The sequence below is a fragment of the Haematobia irritans genome, chromosome 3 (assembly GCF_050003625.1).
Source record: "Haematobia irritans isolate KBUSLIRL chromosome 3, ASM5000362v1, whole genome shotgun sequence".
Classification (NCBI taxonomy): Eukaryota; Metazoa; Arthropoda; class Insecta; order Diptera; family Muscidae; genus Haematobia; species Haematobia irritans.
The window spans coordinates 26,949,555-26,973,384 of NC_134399.1; the positions used below are offsets into that span (position 1 = coordinate 26,949,555).

At 36.6% G+C, this 23,830-nt stretch overlaps 1 protein-coding gene across 3 annotated transcripts in view; it reads right to left on the reverse strand.

The window, feature by feature from the left end:
* Positions 1–23,300, reverse strand: part of NfI (Nuclear factor I) — a 66,165-nt gene extending 42,865 nt beyond the window's left edge. For all 3 annotated transcript variants that reach the window (XM_075298909.1, XM_075298911.1, XM_075298908.1), the window contains exons 1-2: positions 23,253–23,300; positions 10,639–11,367 (exon numbers count right to left, since the gene is read on the reverse strand). The gene's annotated coding sequence lies outside the window, so the exon portion shown is untranslated. The remainder of the gene's footprint in view (positions 1–10,638; positions 11,368–23,252) is intronic.
* Between the last annotated feature and the right edge of the window lie 530 nt (positions 23,301–23,830).

The following is a 23,830-nucleotide window of genomic DNA, read 5'->3' on the forward strand; positions in this document are numbered from 1 at the left end:
ATTATGAACTTGATATGGACCAATTTTTGTGTGATTGGGGATCTATTTATCTGAGGGCTATATATAACTATAGACCGATATGAACCTAGTTAGACATGGTTGTTAACGGCCATATACTAGCACAATGTACCAACTTTCAACTGACTCCAATGAAATTTGATCCTCCAAGAGGCTCCAAAACCAAATCTCGGGATCGGTTCATATGGGGTCTATATATGATTATGGACTGATATGGAGCAATTTTGGCATGGTTGTTAAATATCATATACTACCACCACGTACCAAATTTCAATCAGATCGGATGAATTTTGCTTCTCCAAAAGGCACCGGAGGTCAAATCTGGGGATCAGTTTATATGGGAGCTATATATACCAATGGACTGATATGAACCAATTCCATATACTAACATCACGTACCAAATTTCAACCGAATCGGATGAATTTTGCTCTTCCAAGGGACTCCGGAGGTCAAATCTGGGGATCGGTTTATATGGGGCCTATATATAATTATGGTCCGATTTCGATTAATTTTTGCATTGGTGTTTGAGGCCATATATTAAAACCACGTACCAAATTTTAACTGAATCAGATGAATTTTGGTCTTCCAAGAGGGTCCGGAGGTCAAATCTGGTGATCGGTTTATATGGGGGCTATATGTAATTATGGACCGATGTGGACCAATTTTTGCATGATTGTTAGAGACCATATACCAACACCATGTACCAAATTTCAGCCGGATCGGATGAAATTTGTTTCTCTTAGAGGCTCGACAAGCCAAATCGTGGGATCGGTTTATATGGGGGCTATATATAATTATGGACCGATATGGACCAATTTTTGCATGAATGTTAGAAACCATATACTAACACCATGTACCAAATTTCAGCCGGATCGGATGAAATTTGCTTCTCTTAGAGGCTCGACAAGCCAAATCGTGGGATCGGTTTATATGGGGGCTATACCTAAAAGTGGACCGATATGGCCCATTTGCAATACCATCCGACCTACATCAATAGCAACTACTTGTGCCAAGTTTCAAGTCGATAGCTTGTTTCGTGCGGAAGTTAGCGTGATTTGGACGGACGGACTTGCTCAGATCGACTCAGAATTTCACCACGACCCAGAATATATATACTTTACGGGGTCTTAGAGCAATATTTCGATGTGTTACAAACGGAATGACAAAGTTAATATACCCCCATCCTATGGTAGAGGGTATAAAAATTGGGTTGCTGAATTTAAACGTGGTCGTACAACATGGAAGATGAACCACATAGTGGACGTCCAAAAACAGCAACAACAACAGAAATTGTAGCCAAAGTCCATGATATGGTATTAAATGATCGACGAATAAAAGTGCGTGAAACTGCTAATATCATGGGCATCTCAAATGATCGAGTCCATTTAATTTTGCATGAAGAACTACAGATGAAAAAGTTTTCTGCAAGATGGGTGTCGCATTTGTTAACAGTCGATCAAAAACGCATACGAATGAACATTTCTCAAGCTTGTTTGGATCGTTTTAAGCGAAATAAAATGAATTTTTAAGCGTCTTTTCATAACTGTTGATGAGACATGGATAACCCAGAGGCAAAAGAACCATTCAAACAATAGACTGAAGCTGGAGGAAGTGCCCCAAGGAAGGCAAAAACAATTCAATCGGCTGGTAAATAAGGTTATGGCAACAGTTTTTTGGGACTTCAAAGGTATTTTATTGACTGACTATCTGCAAAAGGGCCGACTTAAATTTTAAGTCTATAGATTTTGTAGGAGTCTAACAAATTTTATCCAGATCGAGTCAGATTTAAATTTATGTATATGGGAACAAAAACCTTTTTATATGGCACCCAACACATTTGGCAGATATGATTTGGTATCGAAAATGTAGATCTACAAAGTTGTGCAGGGTAATTATAATATGGTCGGCCAATTAAAAATTGAATTTAGGAAAAATTTAATTGTTTCAATCCATTTTTTAATCAAAACAAAAATCAATCACAAAATGTAACTATTGAATTTAATCAATAACAAAAATCAATCACAAAATTTAATTAATTTGATTAGTCGTTCCCGCCCGACTTTAGACTTTCCTTACTTGTTCCAATTCAAAATTGAATTTGAAAAACAATTTAATTGTTTCAATCAATTTTTTAATCAAAACAAAAATCAATCACAAAATTTAATTTTTATACCCTCCACCATAGGATGGGGGTATATTAACTTTGTCATTCCGTTTGTAACACATCGAAATATTGATCTAAGACCCCATAAAGTATATATATTCTGGGGCGTGGTGAAATTCTGAGTCAATCTGAGCATGTCCGTCCGTCCGTCTGTTGAAATCACGCTAACTTCCGAACGAAACAAGCTATGGACTTGAAACTTGGCACTAGTAGGTCGGATGTAGGTCTACGATGCAGGTCGGATGGTATTGCAAATGGGCCATATCGGTCCACTTTTATGTATAGTTCCCATATAAACGGACCCCAAATTTGGCTTGCGAGGCCTCTAAGAGAAGCAAATTTCATCCGATCCGGCTGAAATTTGGTACATGGTGTTAGTATAACATGCAAAAATTGGTTCACATCGGTCCATAATTATATATAGCCCCCATATAAACCGATCCCCCGATTTGCCTTGCGGAGCCTCTAAGAGAAACAAATTTCATCCGATACCGCTGAAATTTGGTGATGTTATTATATGGTCTCTAATGACCCTGCAAAAATTGGTCCATATCGGTCCATAATTATATATAGCCCCCTATATAAACCGATCACTAGATTTGACCTCCGGGGACTCTTGGAAGACCAAAATTCATCTGATTCAGTTGAAATTTGGTACGTGATTTTAATATATGGCCTCAAACACCCATGCAAAAATTGGTCGATATCGGTTCATAATTATATATAGGCCCCATATAAACCGATCCCCAGATTTGACCTCCGGAGCACCTTGGAAGAGTAAAATTCTTCCCATTCGGTTGAAATTTGGTACGTGATGTTAGTATATGGTATCCAACAACCATGCAGGAATTGGTTCCTATCAGTCCATAATCATTTATATATCCCATATTCGTCCTGGCTCCTGACTTGTAATTGCCTAAATTTCTTCCTTTCAATATACCTATTATGCTCCTGTCCTTTGGCGTCATTTCCTGTATCCGTTCCTGCTGTCCTTATTCCTGCTATCACCATGTTCCTGATTCTCTTAGTTCCTGATTCTCTTAGTTCCTGATTCTCTTAGTTCCTGACCCATAATTCGTCTAATACAACACCAATTCTATCCCTGGTATCCCAGTTTTTCCGTAATGAATTTACTCCAGCTTCATCCTATATTCCCAATTCTTGTTGTAATATTGTTTCTTATCTTAACGTTGCTGTTGTTTTTTTGTTTTGTTTGTATCCAATTCTTAGTCCCAATCCTGCCTATAAATCTTCTATTGTCCCTACAATTTCTAAAATAGGTTATATAGATATATTTGATATATTTTATTTGTTTTATTTGTAATATATTATAAGCGTCATACTTTTTATTTTACTGTAACCAGCTGCATAATTAATGCTGTGTAAATAAATAAATAAATAAATAAATAAATAAATAAATAAATAAATAAATAAATAACTAAACCGATCGCCAGATTTGACCTCCGGTGCCTTTTGGAGAAGCAAAGTTCATCCGATCTGCTTGAAATTTGGTACGTGGTGGTAGTATATGATATTTAACAACCATGCCAAAAGTGGTCCATATCAGTCCCATATAAACCGATCCCGAGATTTGGTTTTGGAGCAAATTTCATCCGAGTGAGTTGAAATTTGTCTTTCGTAGAAGTTTCTACGCAATCCATGGTGGAGGGTACATAACATTCGGCCTGGCCGAATTTACGGACGTATATACATGTTATACCCACCACCATAAAATGGTGACGGGGTATAATAAGTTTGTCATTCCGTTTGTAACACATTGAAATATCGATTTCCGAATATATAAAGTATACATATTCTTGATCAGGGAGAAATTCTAAGACGATATAAGCATGTCCGTCTGTCTGTCTGTTGTAATCACGCTACAGCCTTCAATAACGGCGCTATCGTCCCCAAATTTGGCACAGATTAGTTTTTTGTTTGCAGGCAGGTCAAGTTCGAAGATGGGCTATATCGGTCCAAGTTTTGATATAGTCCCCATATAAACCGACCTCCCGATTTGGGGTCTTGGGCCTATAAAAACCGTAGTTTTTATCAGATTTGCCTGAAATTGGAAATCCAGAGGTATTTTGGGACCATAAAGAGGTGTGTCGAAAATGGTCCGTATCGGTCCATGTTTTGATATAGCCCCCATATAGACCGATCTCCCGATTTTGCTTGTTGGGCGTCTAGAAACTATATTTACCATCCGATTTGCCTGAAATTGGAAATCTAGAGGTATTGTGGGACCATAAAGAGGTGAGTTGAAAATGGTCCGTATCGGTCCATGTTTTGATATAGCCCCCATATAGACCGATCTCCCGATTTTGCTTGTTGGGCCTCTAGAAACTATATTTACCATCCGATTTGCCTGAAATTGGAAATCTAGAGGTATTGTGGGACTATAAAGAGGTGTGTCGAAAATGGTCCGTATCGGTCCATGTTTTGATATAGCCCCATATAAACTAACCTCCCATTTGGTGTCTTGGTCCTATAAAAACCGTAGTTTTTATCCAATTTGCCTGAAATTGGAAATATGGAGGTATTTGAGGACCATAAAAAGGTGTGCCGAAAATGGTGCCCATCGGTCCATGTTTTGGTATAGCCCCCATATAGACCGATATCCCGATTTTGCTTCTAGGGCTTCTAGAAACTATATTTACAATACGATTTGCCTGGAATTGGAAATCTAGAGGTATTTGAGGACCACAAAAAGGTGTGCCGAAAATGGTGCTCATCGGTCCATGTTTTGATATAGGCCCCATAGAGACTGATCTCCCGATTTTGCTTCTTGGGCTTCTAGAAACTATATTTTCTATCCGATTTTCCTGAAATTGAAAATCTAGAGTTCTTTTGGGACCATAAAAAGGTGTGCCAAAAATGGTGCCCATCGGTCCATTTTTTGGTATAGCCCCCATATAGACCGATCTCCTGATTTTGCTTCTTGGGCTTCTACAAACTATATTTACCATCCGCTTTGCATGAGCTTCTATAAACTGTATTTATTACCCGATTTGCCTGAAATTCGAAATGTAGAGGTATTTTTAGACCACAAATAAGTGTACCGAAATTGAGGTATATCGGTCCATTTTTTGGTATACCCCCATATAGACTGATCGCTCGATTTTTACTTCTTGGGCGTCTAGAGACTATGTTTTCTAGCCGATTTGTTTGAAATTCTGGAGGTATTTTAAGATCACAATTATGTGAGTAGCAAATGGTACCTATCGGTCCATGTTTTGGTATAGCCCCCATACACACCGATCTCCCGGCTTTATTTCTTGGGCTGCTAGAATCCGTAGTTTTTATCCGATTTGCTGGAAATTAATAATCTATAATGAAATTTTAGACAAACGAAATTTCCTTTTCTTATAAAGTATTTTCGTTTATTCAACTCCAGATTTTACTCATCGTATTTATTTAAATAATGGCGGAAAAAATCTACAGATTTAAAATTTCAAATCAAGGCGTAATTTAATCATATACACGATATGTTTATAATTTCTCTAAAACTCAAACAAAATTGGTTCTCATAAATCTAGAATCTTATCTGGTCTTCATAGGTAGAATCTTTAAAGTTTGTCTTCGGGAGCTGACTGCCTTGGGAGAAGATTTGTCATCAAACCCCTACAATTCTATATATTATCAAGTAACCCACTACGACGAAGAGTTTTCAAAGTAAACTATCATATTTAATTCATGGTGGTGGGCATTTAAAATTCGGCCTGGCCGAATTTACTGCTGTATATACTTGTTTTATGATATATTTGCTTTTATTCTAATAATTTTTATGAAAGACTAGCGTAACCCGGCCCGTTTCGCTGCGTCTCCCGAAGCATATTTTCGTTAACTTAGTCAACCATATCCTTCGATCTGAAAACAAATTCGAAAAAATTTGAACTCTTTTAAAGAGTAGGGTCAGGGGAAGTCTGGCACAAAAAGTGAAGTACTCCATGGTTTCCCCACATGTGCCCCGTACATTTCAAAAAATTTGACTACTTGCTTTTTCGTTTATATACGGAAATAAGGCGGTTATGCAGATGTAAAACGGACCGGCTTAACAAACGTCGGGTAGGGCGTATTCCCTTTCAAACAATTTTTGTTTTTTTATTGTTCTGTATTCAAATCGTTGGACAAACTTCTACATTACCTATGAATTTCAAGCGTGGTTTGTCAAGGGGAGGTATACTTCTCCTCAACATATCGCGCAATAAATCGGAAATAGTAAAAATACTTAAAAAGTAACCATATAAACATTTGTTAAAGTGTTGGACTCGGAGAACATGCCTTTCCCAAACATATACCGGAAAATGTAGCACCCTCTACGTTGCCTGTCAACTTCATGTAAATTTAAGTTGTTTTTACTTAAAAAAGTCTGGCAAAAACCTGTGGAAAAATCATAAAATTATGAACCTAGTTCCCGTTTATCGACAATGCTCTACTTTCTATTTGCAAAAAATCGGGCAAAAGGGAACCCCCCACCTTCGCTCCTCCCTGACCAGATATCGTAAATTCACGTATCCCAACCAGACATCGAAAAATCATGTACCCTGTATAAATTTAATTCATAACCTTCCCCTACGGCCTTTGTAAATTGCAAGTAAACTTGAAATTTCTAGTTTTTTCAGTTTTAGAGGGAGATCTCTCCCTCCTTGTCCCAATATCGACAAATGATATAGCGTATATTGTGTAGACGTCCCAGAAAATCTCAAGCAAATTATAGGCTCAATTTTTAAACAGCAGGGCATGGGGAGGCCCCTCTTCCCTTCCGAATATCACTAAATCATATAACCTACCCCATATCCTCTCTAAAATTTCAAGTAAATTGGAAAAGTTTAATAGTTTCACGGTATGTGCTTGAGGAGAAATGAGGTCTCCCTGTTCCCTTTTATTTTCCCCGACCAAATATTAAACAATCATATACCTCATACAAATTTCGTAATCTCCCCCAAGTTCTCCGTAAAATTTCAATAAGTCGACAAATTTTAGTTTTTCACTGTACTTAAAAAAAAAAAAAAAACAAGTATATACGGCCGTAAGTTCGGCCAGGCCGAATCTTATGTACCCTCCACCATGGATTGCGTAGGAACTTGTACTAAAGGCTGTCATCCACAATCGAATTACTTGGGTTGCGATAACACTTGCCGATGGCAAGTTATCGTAAAACTTTTTAACACTGTCTTCTAAATTGTAAGTTAGCCCATGCGGGGTATATATTAAACAAAAAAAGGCCGATTAAATACGTATATAATATAGTTTGACAAAGAAAAAATTTTGACAAAATTTTCTATAGAAATAAAAACTTAACAAAATTTTCTATAGAAATAAACGTTTGACAAAACTTTCTATAGAAATGAAATTTTGACACAACTTTCTATAGTAATAAAATTTGACAAAATTTTCTATGGAAATAAAGTTTTGGTAGATTATTTTTGGCGATATGGACCAATTTTTGTGTAATAAGTCATCGGCAATATATAACTAAAGACCGATATTGACCAATTTTTACATGGCTGTTAGAGGCCATATATTGACAAAATGTACCAAATTTCAACCGCATCGGATGACTTTTGCTATATATAATTATGGACCGATATGGACCAATTTTTGCATGGTTGTTAGATACCATATACCAAACACCATGTACCAAATTTCAACTGGATCGGATGAATTTCGCTCCTCCAAGAGGCTCCTGAGGTCAAATCTGGGGATCGGTTTATATGGGAGCTATATATAATTATGAACCGATATGGACCAATTTTTCCATGGTTGTTAGAGACTATATACTAACACCACGTACTAAATTTCAATTGGATCGGGTGAATTTTGCTCCTCCAAGAGGCTCCGGAGGTCAAATCTGGGGATCGGTTTATATGGGGGCTATATATTATTATGGACCGATATGGACCAATTTTTGCATGGTTGTTAGAGACCGTATACTAACATCAGGTACCACATTTCAACCGGATCGGATGAATTTTGCCCTTCAAGAGGCTCCGGAGGTCAAATCTGGGGATCGGTTTATATGGGGGCTATATATAATTATGAACCGACATGGACCAATTTTTGCATGGGTGTTAGAGACCGTATACTAAGACCACGTACTAAATTTCAACCGGATCGGATGAATTTTGCTCCTCCAAGAGGCTCCGGAGGTCAAATCTGGGGATCGGTTTATATGGGAGCTATATATAATTATGGACCGATATGGACCAATTTTTGCATGGTTGTTAGAGGCCGTATACTATCGGATCGGATGAATTTTGCTGCTCCAGGAGGCTCCCCAAGCCAAATTTGGGGATCGTTTATATGGGGGCTATACGTAAACGTGGTCCGATATGGCCGATTTTCAATACCATCCGACCTACATCAATAACAACTACTTGTGCCAAGTTTCAAGTCGATAGCTTGTTTCGTTCGGAAGTTAGCGTGATTTCCACAGACGGACGGACAGCCGGACAGACGGACGGACATGCTTAGATCGACTCAGAATTTCACCACGACCCAGAATATATATACTTTATGGGGTCTTAGAGCAATATTTCCATGTGTTACAAACGGAATGACAAAGTTAATATACCCCCATCCTATGGTGGAGGGTATAAAAACGTAGGACAAAGGGGAAGACCCCCTCCTTGACCAATTATTGAAAAATAAAGTAGCTGTTCTTGGCCTAGACGCCCCCTGTAAATTTCAAGCAAATCGGATATTTTTGTTCCAATTTTCAAAAAGTCTGGCAAGGGGGGGTCACCCTTCCCATCGAAATATTAAAAAATCGGGTACTCCATAATAAATTCATAACTTCATTGCGTGTTCTCTGTAAATCTCAAGCAAATCAGAAAATTTTTGTTTTTTTTTACTCTACACCCAGAGAAGGAATATGGTCACCTCAAACATGTTTTAAAGACAAAATGTTATTTTTGGGTGGTGACGATGTAACATGGTTTTCGCAACCATGTTATTTTCGCGGAAATCATGTATCTTATTTCGGCAAGCAGGTTATATTTGACGAGAAAATAATATTTTAGTGACAAACATGTTACATGATCACCATACAAAAATAACATTTTGCTCTTGAAACATGGTTAAGGTGATCATATTCCTTCTCTGCGTGTAATTTAAACAAAAATCGTATAAAGGGGTGGTCCACCTCCGCGACCAAATATCGAAAAATAAAGTTGCGGGTCTTTGTCTAGACATCACCCCTAACATTCCTTGGAAATTTTACCCAAATCGGATAACTTTGACCCAATTTTGAAAAAGTCCGACAAGGGGGATGTCCTCCTCCCCCACCAGATATTAAAAAATGAGTTACCCTGTTTTCACCACATGATTACCCTCTACGTTCTCCGAACATTTTTCACGTGAAAAAAAATTATATTATAACAAAAGCAACTACGATGAATTCAAATAATATGCGTTGTATGTAAAACAAAATTTTCCCGCTTTTCAGTTGAAACTTTTCTCGAATTTTCTTTGCTATAAATAAACCTAAGAGAGCCAGAGACCTTTCCAAGGAATTCAAGACCGTGGAAATCGGTTCGTGCGTTCTGGAGTTGTATCAGAGATGGCGTTGTATAAAAAAAAATACCCGCTTTTCCGTTGAAACTTTTCTTGAATTTTCTTTGCTATAAACCTAATAGAGCCCGAGACCTTTCCAACGAATGCATAACCGTGGAAATCGGTTCGTGCGATCTGAAGTCAAAGCATCAGAAAGGAAACCCGACTTATTTTTATATATTAGAAGATAAATAAATTTAAGTGAGTGTTTCTATTTGACAAGATTTTTTTTTTAAATCAAGTTTTTTGGTCAATGTCAAGCTTTTTGACAAATTGGATGTGGCAAGCCTAATATTCTACTTCCCCTGGAATATGTAAGGTAGTTTCTAGCCTTGCTAACTCATCCGCTTCCCGGTTCCCTGGTATGTTCTTGTGGCCAGGCATCCATATTGGGTGAATATTGTACTGCTCAGCCGTCTCATTGAGAGATTTGCGGCAGTTAATGACCGTTTTCGACTTAAGGAACACAGAGTCCAAGGATTTTATTCCAGGTTGACTGTCAAAATTTGTTGGAACATAAATTCTCAACCAATTTGCCACCTTTCGATTTTTTTTTATTTTCTCTATTTACTGCGTACACACAAAAAAATTTCACAAACATTTTTCCAATTAAATTTTTTTGAGTTTTAAAAAATATTCAATTAAAAATTTAATTGATTCAACAAATTTTTTAATTGAACCAAAAATCAATCACAAAAATAATAGCATCAATTAATTTTTTAATTGGATCAATTAACTTTTTAATTGATACTATCATTTCTGTGATTGAAGACATTTCAATTAAAAATTAATTGGATCAATTAATTTCGTGATTGAATCAGAAAAAAATTTTTTTGTGTGTAGGGACATTTTTGTAGAATGTATATGTTGTAAAAGAAATATAATTTTATTGAACTTACCAACATCATCATCAAATCAAATGTTACACCAATACGAAAAAATTACTGGTTACTGGAAGAATTGAAGGAAGACAGTGAGGAATATCTCAAATGTTGGCCAAACGACATAGCAATGAGAAATTTTTTGAAACACACTTGGTTTCCGTAGACAAAATAATGAAAGAAAATCAAACGGATATCCACTTGCTAATGTGGTTGAGTGTATATTCCTTAAGCTGGCAACAACATTGGCAATGGTTTGTTGATGAAATTTTCAAAATTGGTTGGCAACATTGTCAACGGTGTTAACATCGTCTGGTGGCCTGTGATTAGTGGAGGATGGTGATTGGTGTTGTTTTTGTCTTGAGGCTGTTTGTTGAGTTTGTTGTTGTTGTTTGTTTTTTTCTCTGCAGTTCTTTGTTTTTATTTTTGAAAATTTTTCGGTTTTATGCAAACATAATTGAATTGAAACGATGTAGTTGTTTTATAAATCTATCAATTGTTGATGCCACTTGTTATGTTGCGTTTTGTTTTTGTTGGTATTGTGGTTTATCAGCCATTTTTTTTTATAGGAACTCAACGGATATCGAATATTAGTTTGCTAATTGGTTGTAATTAGTTTTGTCGTTGTTGTTGCTGTTATTACTATTTTTTGTTGTGATTATGTATTTCTTATTGTCTTTTTTTGATGTTACATTTTTCTTTGTAAAAAATAAATTTTATTTGAGCATAATATTTTGTCTATTGTTGCTGTAATTTTTTGGTGGAAAATAAAAATGTTCAAAAATGTTATAAAATATCAAAAGTAAATTAATTTTTTATTAAAATATTTTGGAAATTTATTTGTTTATTTAATTCATATATTGTTGTTTTTTGATTGTACATTTTTTAGTTGTTCCTGTTGCTATCATATATATGGATAATTCACAGTAGTGGTAGTAATAGTTTTATTTTTTGTATGAGTTGCATTTGAAGGGAAATAAAAATTAAAAAAAAAAATTAAAAATATCAAAAGTAATTTTATTTATTTTTGTAATTAAATATTTAAGAAATAGGAAAAACAAATGTGTTGATTTAATCCATATATTTTTGTTTTAGGATTGTAAATTTGTTTAGTTGTTCCAGTTGGTATCATATATGGATAATTCACCGTAGTGATAGCAATAGTTTTATTTTTTGTATGAGTTGCATTTGGAGGGAAATGAAAATTTAAATATTTTGCAAAATATCAAAAGCAAATTTATTTTTATCAAATTAAATATTTTGGAAATTTATTTGTTTATTTAAAATATATATATATTTTTTTTTTTGGTTTATTTGTACATTCTTTAGTGGTTCCAGTTGCTATCATATAATTCACAGTAGTAGTTGTTGTTTTATTTTTTATGAGTTTCATTTGAGTATTGGAGGTCACACCCCACCGATATCAAATGCAGATTTTATTGATTTTTAGAGAAAATTATTTTAAATTATAATTTACGAATTTTTTACCAAGCACCTCTACCCTTTTGATTCACAATAGCTATTTATTGTGATTAATTTGTTTCAATAAGATGGTGTCATATATACCAGGTATACCGGTATGAAGTGAGCGTCAAGATACAAATGACTCGATAGGGAACATTTGTTATGAACGAGTTCTTATTATACCCTACACCATAGGATGGGGGTATATTAACTTTGTCATTCCGTTTGTAACACATCTAAATATTGCTCTAAGACCCCATAAAGTATATATATTCTGGGTTGTGGTGAAATTCTGAGTCGATCTGAGCATGTCCGTCCGTCCGTCTGTTGAAATCACGCTAACTTCCGAACGAAACAAGCTATCGACTTGAAACGTGGCACAACTTGTTGTTATTGATGTAGGTCGGATGGTATTGCAAATGGGCCATATCGGTCCACTTTTACGTATCGCCCCCATATAAACGGACCCCCAAATTTGGCTTGCGATTGCTCTAAGAGAAGCAAATTTCATGGCTTGCGGAGCCTCTAAGAGAAGCAAATTTCATCCGATCCGACTGAAATTTGGTACATGGTGTTAGTATATGGTCTCTAACAACCATACAAAAATTGGTCCATATCGGTCCACTTTTACGTATAGCCCCCATATAAACGGACCCCCAGATTTGGCTTGCGATTGCTCTGGCTTGCGATTGCCCCATATAAACGGACCCCAAATTTGGCTTGCTATTGCTCTAAGAGAAGCAAATTTCATGGCTTGCGGAGCCTCTAAGAGAAGCAAATTTCATCCGATCCGACTGAAATTTGGTACATGGTGTTAGTATATGGTCTCTAACAACCATACAAAAATTGGTCCATATCGGTCCACTTTTACGTATAGCCCCCATATAAACGGACCACCAAATTTGGCTTTCGATTGCTCTGGCTTGCGATTGCCCCATATAAACGGACCCCAAATTTGGCTTGCGATTGCTCTAAGAGAAACAAATTTCATCCGATCCGGCTGAAATTTGGTACATGATGTTAGTATATGGTCTCTAACAACCATGCAAAAATTGGTCCATAATGGTCCATAACTATATATAGCCCCCATATAAACCGATTCCCAGATTTGGTTTGCGGATCCTCTAAGAGAAGCAAATTTCATCCGATCCGGCTGAAATTTGGTACATGGTATTAGTATATAGTCTCTAAGAACCATTCAAAAATTGGTCCATATCAGTCCATAATTATATATAGCCCCTATATAAACCGATCCCCGGATTTGATCCCGGAGCCACTTGGACGATCCGGTTGAAATTTGCAACGTGGTGTTAATATATGGCCGCTAATAACCATGCCAAAATTGGTCCATATCGGTCTATAGTTATATATAGCCGATCCCCAATCACACAAAAATTGGTCCATATCGGTTCATAATCATGCTTGCCACTCGAGCAAAAATAATCTAGCAAAATTTTATTTCTATAGAAAATTTCGTCAAAATTTTATTTCTATAGAAAATTTTGTCTAAATTTTATTTCTATAGAAAATTTTGTCAAAATTTTATTTCTATAGAAAATTTTGGCAAAATTTTATTTCTATAGAAAATGTTGTCAAAATTTTAATTCTATAGAGAATGTTGTCAAAAAATTCTTTCGATCCGGTTGAAATTTGCAACGTGGTGTTAATATATGGCCGCTGATAACCATACCAAAATTGGTCCATATCGGTCTATAGTTATATATAGTCGATCCCCAATCACACAAAAATTGGTCCATATCGATTCATAATCATGCTTGCCACTCGAGCAAAAATAATCTATCAAAATTTTATTTCTATAGAAAATTTTGTCGAAATTTTATTCCTATAAAAAATTTTGTCAAATTTTATTTCTATAGAAAATTTTGGCAAAATTTTATTTCTATAGAAAATGTTGTCAAAATTTTAATTCTATAGAGAATGTTGTCAAAATTTTAAATCTTTTGAAAATTTTGTAAAAATTTTATTTCTATAGAAAATTTTGTCAAAATGTCATTTCTATAGAAAATTTTGTTAATATCGTATTCCTATAGAAAATTTTGTCCAAATTTTACTTCTATAGAAAATGTTGTCAAAATTTTATTTTGTCAAAATTTTATTTCTATAGAAAATTTTGTCAAACTTAATTATATACGTATTTAATCGGCCATTTTAGGTTTATTATATTACGGTATTAGGAAGTTTTAAGATACCTTGTCATCGGCAAAAGTTACCGCAACCCAAGTAATTCGATTGTGGATGACAGTCTTCAGTAGAAGTTTCTACGCAATCCATGGTGTAGGGTACATAAGCTTCGGCCTGGCCGAACTTACGGCCGTATATACTTGTTTTTTTGTTTGTTTACTATGACATCTGTGCAAAATATTTAGTATACATTAGGACTCTCACCCGGGATAAATCCCGTCACGAAATCCCGGTTTTTTTTTTGGGATCCCGAAAAAATAATTCCAATTTGTTTAATTGATGGCTTTTTAACATTATTTACTAATAAATTTGAGTCTTAGATTTCATACCCGACAAATTGAAATTAAATTCAACTAAATTGGTTAAATGTACAATAATTTTTTTGGCACTGTAGATTGTTATTACATAAAATATTTAAAGAATCCCGAAATTGTTGGGATCCCGAAAAAATCCCGGGATTCTATATTTTGAAATCCCGTTTCCCGGGATTATAAGAATTGAACCCCAATGACAGCTCTAGTATACATAAAGTCATTGAACAGGCAACATTATATTTTTTCATCGTGTTAAAAATGGCGAGTTCTTTTTTTACCAGAAAGTGATTATTTGGGGGAAAGCATTAATTTTTTGTTTTCATTTGAAGAAAAGTGCTGCAGAGTTGCATCGAATGCTTGTCGAGGCATATGGAGATCATGCTTTATAAGAAGCAACATGGAGAAGATGGTTTCAACGGTTCGGAAATAATGATTTTGATGTAAGAAATGAAGAACGTGGAGGACCTCCAAAAAAGTTGGAAGACACCGAATTGCAAACGATATTGGATGGAGATGACACTTTGAACTTGATTTTGCTTCAAAGACACGAAAGAAAATCGGTTTTGCATCGGATTGTTATGGGCGATGAAAAATGGATTTATTTTAAGAATCCTAAACGGAAAAAATTATGGATTAATCCAGGACAACCATCAACATCGACTGCAAAACCAGATGGATTCGGCAAGAAGTCAATGCTGTATGTTTGGTGGGACCAGAAAGGTGTGGTGTACCACAAGCTCTTAAAACCAGGTGAAACCGTTAATACTGATCGCTACCGACAACAAATGATCAATTTGAACCATGCATTGATGAACAAATTACCAGAATGGGCCTGAAGACACGGAGAGGTAATTTTGCCCCATGGCAAGCAAAACCGGTTCAGGATACAATCAACACATTTGGCTGGGTGCAGCTACCCCACCGAGCGTATTCGTCTGACTTGGCCCTTCCGACTATCATTTGTTTACATCGATGGGACATGCATTGGCTGAGCAGCACTTTGACTCGTACGAGGAGGTCGTAAAATGGGTGTCTGATTGGTTTGTTTTAAAAGACGAACAATTTTATTGGCTTGTCATTCAAAAATTGCCAGAACGGTGGTCCAAATGTCGCAACCATAGATTAGGTTAGGTAAAGTGTCAGCCTTATATTTAACAGTGCTGATCTTCTCTATTATCATGGAGTGCTGCCAGATTCTATGTTAAGCTCAAGTGACCTCCTTTTTATAGCCAAGTCCGAACGGCGTTCCACATTGCAATGAAATCACTTAGAGAGACTTTGAAACAGTCAGAAATGTTACAAGCATTACTGAGAGGGGATAAACCACTGGTACTGAGAGCGGATAATCGAAACTGTGTTTGAACCAACGACCATGTGTAGTCGTGGCAAGGCGGTCATGCTAAGCAATCCATCACTGTGGCTCCCATCGAAAATTATTGTCAATTTTGAAATCAAGACTTAGTTTAGGTCCATAATTTGGTTTACATCACTCCAAAGCTGGGGATCAGTCCAATTCCGTAAGGAAAATCTGGGGATTGGTTGATATGGGGCCTATATATAATTATAGACCGACAAGGACCAATTTTTTCACGATTGTTAGAGGGTATATACCAACATCACATACTAAATTTCAAGCGGATCGGATGAAATTTGCCATTCCACGAGTATCCGCAAGCCAAATCTGGGGAGGGCTATATATAATTATGGACGATTTGCACAAATATTTTCACGGTTGTTAGAGAGCACATACTAACATCACGTACCAACCAGATAGGATGAAATTTGCTCTTCCAAAAGTCTCCGGAGGTCAAATCTGGGGATCGGTTTATATTGAGACTAGGTTAGGTTAGGTTATGTGGCAGCCCGATGTATCAGGCTCACTTAGACTATTCATAGTCTAATACCACATAGCAATTCTGGGGCAGATAATTACCAATTATTGCACAATTTTTTTTTTCACTGTTGTTAGAGGACATATATTAACATCACGTACAAAAATTTCGACCGTATCGAATTAAATTGTTTCCTCCAATAGTACGAAGCCTATCTGGTTATCGGTTTATATGAGTCCTATAGATAATTATGGACCGAAAGGGACCAATTTTTGAATGGTTGTTAAAGATCATATACTAACATCATGTACCAAATTTCAGCCGGATCGGATGAAATTTGCTTCCCTTAGAGGCTCCGCAAGCCAAATTGGGGGATCGGTTTATATGGGGGCTATATATAATTATTGACCGATGTGGACCAATTTTCGCATGGTTGTTAGAGACCATATACTAATACCACGTTCCACATTTGAACCGTATCGGATGAATTTTGCTCCTCCAAGAGGCTCCAGAGTTCAAATCTGGAGAACGGTTTATATGGGGGCTATATATAATTATGAACCGATGTGCACCAATTTTTGCATGGTTGTTGGAGACCATATACCAACATCATGTACCAAATTTCAGCCACATCGGATGAAATTTGCTTCTCTTTGAGGCTCCGCAAGCCAAATCTGGGGATTGGTCTGTAAGTCAATTAGTTTGTGAGCAAATTTTGTTATTGTGAAAAAAAAATGGAAAAAAAGGAATTTCGTGTTTTGATAAAATACTGTTTTCTGAAGGGAAAAAATACGGTAGAAGCAAAAACTTGGCTTGATAATGAGTTTCCGGACTCTGCCACAGGGAAATCAACAATAATTGATTGGTATGCAAAATTCAAGCGTGGTGAAATGAGCACGAAGGACGGTGAACGCAGTGGACGCCCGAAGGAGGTGGTTACCGACGAAAACATCAAAAAAATCCACAAAATGATTCTGAATGACCGTAAAATGTAGTTGATCGAGATAACAGAGGCATTATAGATATCAAAGGAACGTGTTGATCATATCATTCATCAATATTTGAATATGCGGAAGCTCTGTGCAAAATGGGTGCCGCGCGAGTTCACATTTGACCAAAGACAACAACGTGTTGATGATTCTGAGCGGTGTTTGCAGCTGTTAACTCGTAATACACCCGAGTTTTTCCGTCGATATGTGGCAATGGATGAAACATGGCTCCATCACTACACTCCTGAGTCCAATCGACAGTCGGCTGAGTGGACAGCGACCGGTGAACCGTCTCCGAAGCGTGGAAAGACTCAAAAGTGCGCTGGCAAAGTAATGGCCTCTGTTTTTTGGGATGCGCATCGAATAATTTTTATCGATTATCGTGAGAAGGGAAAAGCCATCAACAGTGACTATTATATGGCGTTATTGGAGCGTTTGAGGGTCGAAATCGCGGCAAAACGGCCCCATATGAAGAAGAAAAAAGTGTTGTTCCACCAAGACAACGCACCGTGTCACAAGTCATTGAGAACGATGGCAAAAATTCAACAATTGGGCCTCGAATTGCTTCCCCACCCACCGTATTCTCCAGATCTGGCCCCCAGCGACTTTTTCTTGTCCTCAGACCTCAAAAGGATGCTCGCAGGGAAAACATTTGGCTGCAATGAAGAGGTGATCGCCGAAACTGAGGCCTATTTTGAGGCAAAACAGAAGAAGTACTACCAAAATGGTATCAAAAAATTGGAAGGTCGCCATTATCGTTGTATCGCTCTTGAAGGGAACTATGTTAAATAATAAAGACGAATTTTGACAACAAAATGTGTTTTTCTTTGTTAGACGGGGGACTTATCAGCCAACCTGTTATACTACCACCACGTACCAAATTTCAACTAGATCGGATGAATTTTGCTTCTCCAAAAGGCACCAGAGGTCAAGTCAGGGGATCGTTTTATATAGTGGCTATATATAATTATGGACTGATATGAACCAATTCCTGTATGGTTGTTGGATACCATATACTAACATCACGTACCAAATTTCAACCGAATCGGATGAATTTTGCTCTTCCAAGGGGCTCCGGAGGTCAAATCTGGGGATCGGTTTATGTGGGGCCTATATATAATTATTGACCGATTTCGACCAATTTTTGCATGGGTGCTTGAGGCCATATATTAACACCACGTACCAAATTTCAACTGAATCAGATGAATTTTGGTCTTCCAAGAGGCTCCGGAGGTCAAATCTGGTGATCGGTTGTATGGGGGCTATATATCATTATTGACCGATGTGGATCAATTTTGGCATGGTTGTTAGAGACCATATACAAACACCATGTACCAAATTTCAGCAGGATCGAATGAAATTTGATTCTCTTAGAGGCTCCGCAAGCCAAATCGGGGGATCGGTTTATATGGGGACTATATGTAATTATGGACCGATGTGGACCAATTTTTGCATGGTTGTTAGATACTATATACCAACACCATGTACCAAATTTCAACCGGATCGGATGAAATTTGCTTCTCTTTGAGGCTCCGCAAGCCAAATCTGGGGATCGGTTTATATGGGGGCTATATATAATTAGGGACCGATGTGGACCAATTTTTGCATGGTTGTTAGAGACCATATACCAACACCATGTACCAAATTTTAGCCGGATCGGATTAAATTTATTTCTCTTTGAGCCATCGCAAGCCAAATCTGGGGATCGGTTTATATGGGGGCATATATAATTAGGGACCGATGTGGACCAATTTTTGCATGGTTGTTAGAGACCATATACCAACACCATGTACCAAATTTTAGCCGGATCGGATTAAATTTATTTCTCTTTGAGCCATCGCAAGCCAAATCTGGGGATCGGTTTATATGGGGCTATATGTAATTATGGACCGATGTGGACCAATTTTTGCATGGTTTTTAGAGACCATATACGAACATCATGTACCAACTTTCAGCTGGATCGGATGAAATTTGTTTTTTTTTTTTGAGCCATCGCAAGCCAAATCAGGGGATCGGTTTATATGGGGGCATATATAATTAGGGACCGATGTGGACCAATTTTTGCATGGTTGTTAGAGACCATATACCAACACCATGTACCAAATTTTAGCCGGATCGGATTAAATTTATTTCTCTTTGAGCCATCGCAAGCCAAATCTGGGGATCGGTTTATATGGGGGCTATATATAATTATGAACCGATGTGGACCAATTTTTGCATGGTTGTTAGAGACCATATACGAACATCATGTACCAACTTTCAGCTGGATCGGATGAAATTTGTTTTTTTTGAGCCATCGCAAGCCAAATCAGGGGATCGGTTATATTGGGGCTATATATAATTATGGACCGATGTGGATCTATTTTTTTAGCGCAATCGCAAACCAAATTTGGGGGGTCCGTTTATATGGGGGCTATACGTAAAAGTGGACCGATATGGCCCATGTGCAATACCGACCTACATCAATGACAACTACTTTGCCAAGTTTCAATTCGATAGCTTGTTTCGTTCGGAAGTTAGCGTGATTTCAACAGACGGACGGACGGACGGACGGACGGACGGACGGACATCCTCAAATCGACTCAGAATTTCACCATGACCCAGAATATATATATATATATATATATATATATATATATATATATATATATATATATATATATATATATATATATATATATATATATATATATATATATATATATATATATATATATATATATATATATATATATATATATATATATATATATATATATATATATATATATATATATATATATATATATATATATATATATATATATATATATATATATATATATACATTATGGGGTCTTAGAGCAATATTTCGATGTGTTACAAACGGAATGACAAAGTTAATATACCCCCATCCTATGGTGGAGGGTACAAAAAATGTTGGTGAAATGTTTTCTGTATAATTACAGTAAATCAATTGAATTAATTAATTTATAAAATTACTTGATTTCTTAATAAAAATTGTGATAATTTTTCTGTGTAATTTTGATTTTCCCTAAAGGGTGATACGGTCACAATTTGGTCAAGGGAAAACGCGTGTAAATCGGTGAAATCGTTTATTAAAAAAATCAAATTAAAGTTCTTTTTCAAGTTCAATTAGTATAAAATTCAGGAAAACTATTCAGTTAGGCTTTCGCTTTTCCAAATCCGAATTGCCGGGCCTCACGCTTGACACCTGCCATCAGATTTTGTACAGCCACCTTGTCCACCTTCTTCGCCGCAGAAAGCCCGTTTGCCTTGAACTTCTGCTCGTCCTTAGCAATTTTTTTGGTCTTCTTTAGGTTCCGCTTGACAATAGCCCAGTATTTCTCAATTGGGCGGAGCTCTGGCGTGTTGGGAGGGTTCTTGTCCTTGGGAACCACCTGCACGTTGTTGGCGGCGTACCACTCCATGGCCTTTTTACCGTAATGGCAAAATGCCAAATCCGGCCAAAACAGTACGGAACAACCGTGTTTCTTCAGGAAAGGCAGCAGACGTTTATTCAAACACTCTTTCACGTAAATTTCTTGGTTGACAGTCTCGGAAGCTATGCTGCTTTTCAAGCCACATGTACAGATGGCTTGCCAAACCTAATATTTCTTTGCGAACTTTGACAGTTTTATGTGCTTGAGAATATCTGCTACCTTTCCCCTTCCTTTTGCCGTATAAAACTCCTGTCCCGGAAGCTGCTTGTAGTCGGCTTTGACGTAGGTTTCGTCGTCCATTACCACGTAGTCAAACTTCGTCAGCATCGTCGTGTACAGCCTCCGGGATCGCGCTTTGGCGGTCGTATTTTGTTTATCATCGCGATTTGGAGTCACTACCTTCTTGTAAGTCGACTCGTTTTTTGGCTCGATGCACGGTTGTAGACGATACACCCAGCTTATTTGCGGCATCTCGGAGAGAGAGGTTAGGGTTTCGCTTGAAACTACCGGCAACTCTCTTTGTCGTCTCAGCGGCTTCCGGTTTTCGATTTCCCCCCGATCCAGACTTCCTGGCTGTCGACAAACGTTCCCCAAACACTTTAATTACATTTGTAACGGTTGATTTGGCAACTTTTAGCGGGTTTGCCAGCTTTGCGTGCGAGTAGCTCGGATTTTCGCGATGCGCGAGCAAAATTTTGATACGCTGCTCTTCTTGCTTGGACGGCATTTTGACAACTGAATAGTGAATTCCAAAATCAAAATGGGGAACATTCTACACACACACACCTTCAAAATGAGGGGTGTTCAGGTTTTTTAAATGCAAAATTGAAAGAAATACGTCAAGTTTATATTGACCAAATTTTGACCGTATCACCCTTTACTAGCACAATAGTTTGATTATTTGGACAAGTCCACATGTAGTCTGAAATTCCCACTCAATGGTAGATATTATGATTAAAGATGCCTTGCATTTGGCTTGGTTTTGTCTAATTGAGGAAACCACCCAAAAAAGATGCTGAAAGGATACAAAGTAAATGTTATTTTTTTTACAATTTCTCTTTATCCTGACATGCCACATTGTCTTACCACCCCCGGAAAGGCATGGTGTGTTTGGATGTTGCAGTAATGCCAAGTTGCTTAACGCGGCAGACGGGGATGGGTAGATGCACTAACTGAGATAGGAGTTGCAATGTGGGGTAGAGGTGCAAGGAAGTCTGGTGCCAAGTTTTCATTGTTATGTACATAGTAATTGATTGAAAACACTTTTTAAAATTATTTTTGTTTAAAAAATATTTTTTTTTATGCACTACTGAGGAGTGAGAATTTGCTTTGTTCGCTTTTATCGATTTCTTTCACAGACATTTGCAAATCGCTGTCAACTCCTTTTACAATTTCACACTTTTTTGGGACTTGTTTTGTTTGCATCACATTTTCCAGGGAAATTGCATAGCACACGAGTAATTTTCTCGATTCGGAGAATTGAAAATTTATTTTTGTCAAGAAAGGGATTAGGTTTTAATGAAAATTTTATTTTGAATTTCTGTTACACAATTTTTTTTTTTAGTTCGAACGCAAAAGAAGAGATGACAGACAGACAGACGACGACAGCCAGCCAGCCAGCCAGTCAAGTACTCAGAAAGAAGGAACACAAAAAAAAAGAAAATTCGTTCTGTTTTTGTTGTTGCTGTGATTCGTGTGCGACTTATTTTTTTGTTTTTATTTTCGTTTTGAGATTTTCGATTTTCCCGTTCTATCCGTTTTTCGCCTTTGACATGTGAACTAGGCAGCCATCAAGTGAGCGAACGAACGAGTGAGTGAGTATTTTGCTCGGCAATGTTTTCGTTTCCTCTACATTATATAAAAATAACTTTTTGGTCTATACTATGCATAGAGGTATATGTATGTATGTATTAGTATGTGTGTGTGTATGGCATACATATGGACATATATGCAATAGCTAGACTTTTGTATGTAAGTTTGTATGGATTTTAACGAGACATTTTCTATGTGGCTGTGATTTTTAAAGAAAACTTTTTCATAATATTTTTTTCCAATTTTTATTACGGGGTTATCTTCATTTTTTTTGTTTTCTTGATAATCAATCAAAACTTTCACTTCTTGCATAGGTTTTTGGAGAATTTCAGAATTTTCCAATAATATTTATCATTTTTTACTATTAAATTTTTCACTTTTCTTCGTTTTGCCATCCTCGAGGAAACTAAATAAATCACTTTTACAAGATCACTATTTTCTTATTTTGTGAAGAATTGCTTTTATAAAATTTTTATTTTATTTTTATTATCACTTTTTTGTAAATATTTGTTTTTTTTTTAAATTTTCCAATTAATTTTCATATTTAGTCTGAAGTAAAAGAAAACTCAAACGTACGATAGCAGACCAAAGCCAGACCAGACAAGACGAAACGTTTTTCCTCACTCACCATTTAATGTGTTATGATGGCTGATTGGCTCTTGGTTGTTATTCTGCTGCCCCTTTTTGTTAGCTTTGCATTGCTCTCTGCATGAATTCTATGTCGTCGTCCATTTAGTCGTGGAAAATGGCTAAAATGTTTTGCTTTCTTTTCGCCGATTTTGCACTACTGTTCGTTGGGCTTGATGGTGCCACCTGTAGGGAAAATTGTTTTGTTGGTGGGCAAAATTCTGAGATAAATTTTGGTTGACAAAGTAGACAAACAAAAAGTATTTAGCAATAAAAGTGAGCATACACGCTCACAAAAAATCGCTTCTGTAACATATACTCCCAAACATATTTTGCTTCAAGCATATACATTTTTGGGTATTGCCCAAACATTTATATGTTTGATCTCTTCCAATATATAATATGTTTGAAAGCATATTGGTCTAAACAATATATGTTTGGGTAGTCTAAGTTCCAAACATTTTGTATTTTTGCATCCAAATTCAATAATGTTGTCTTCCAAAAAACAATATGTTATTATGTGAACA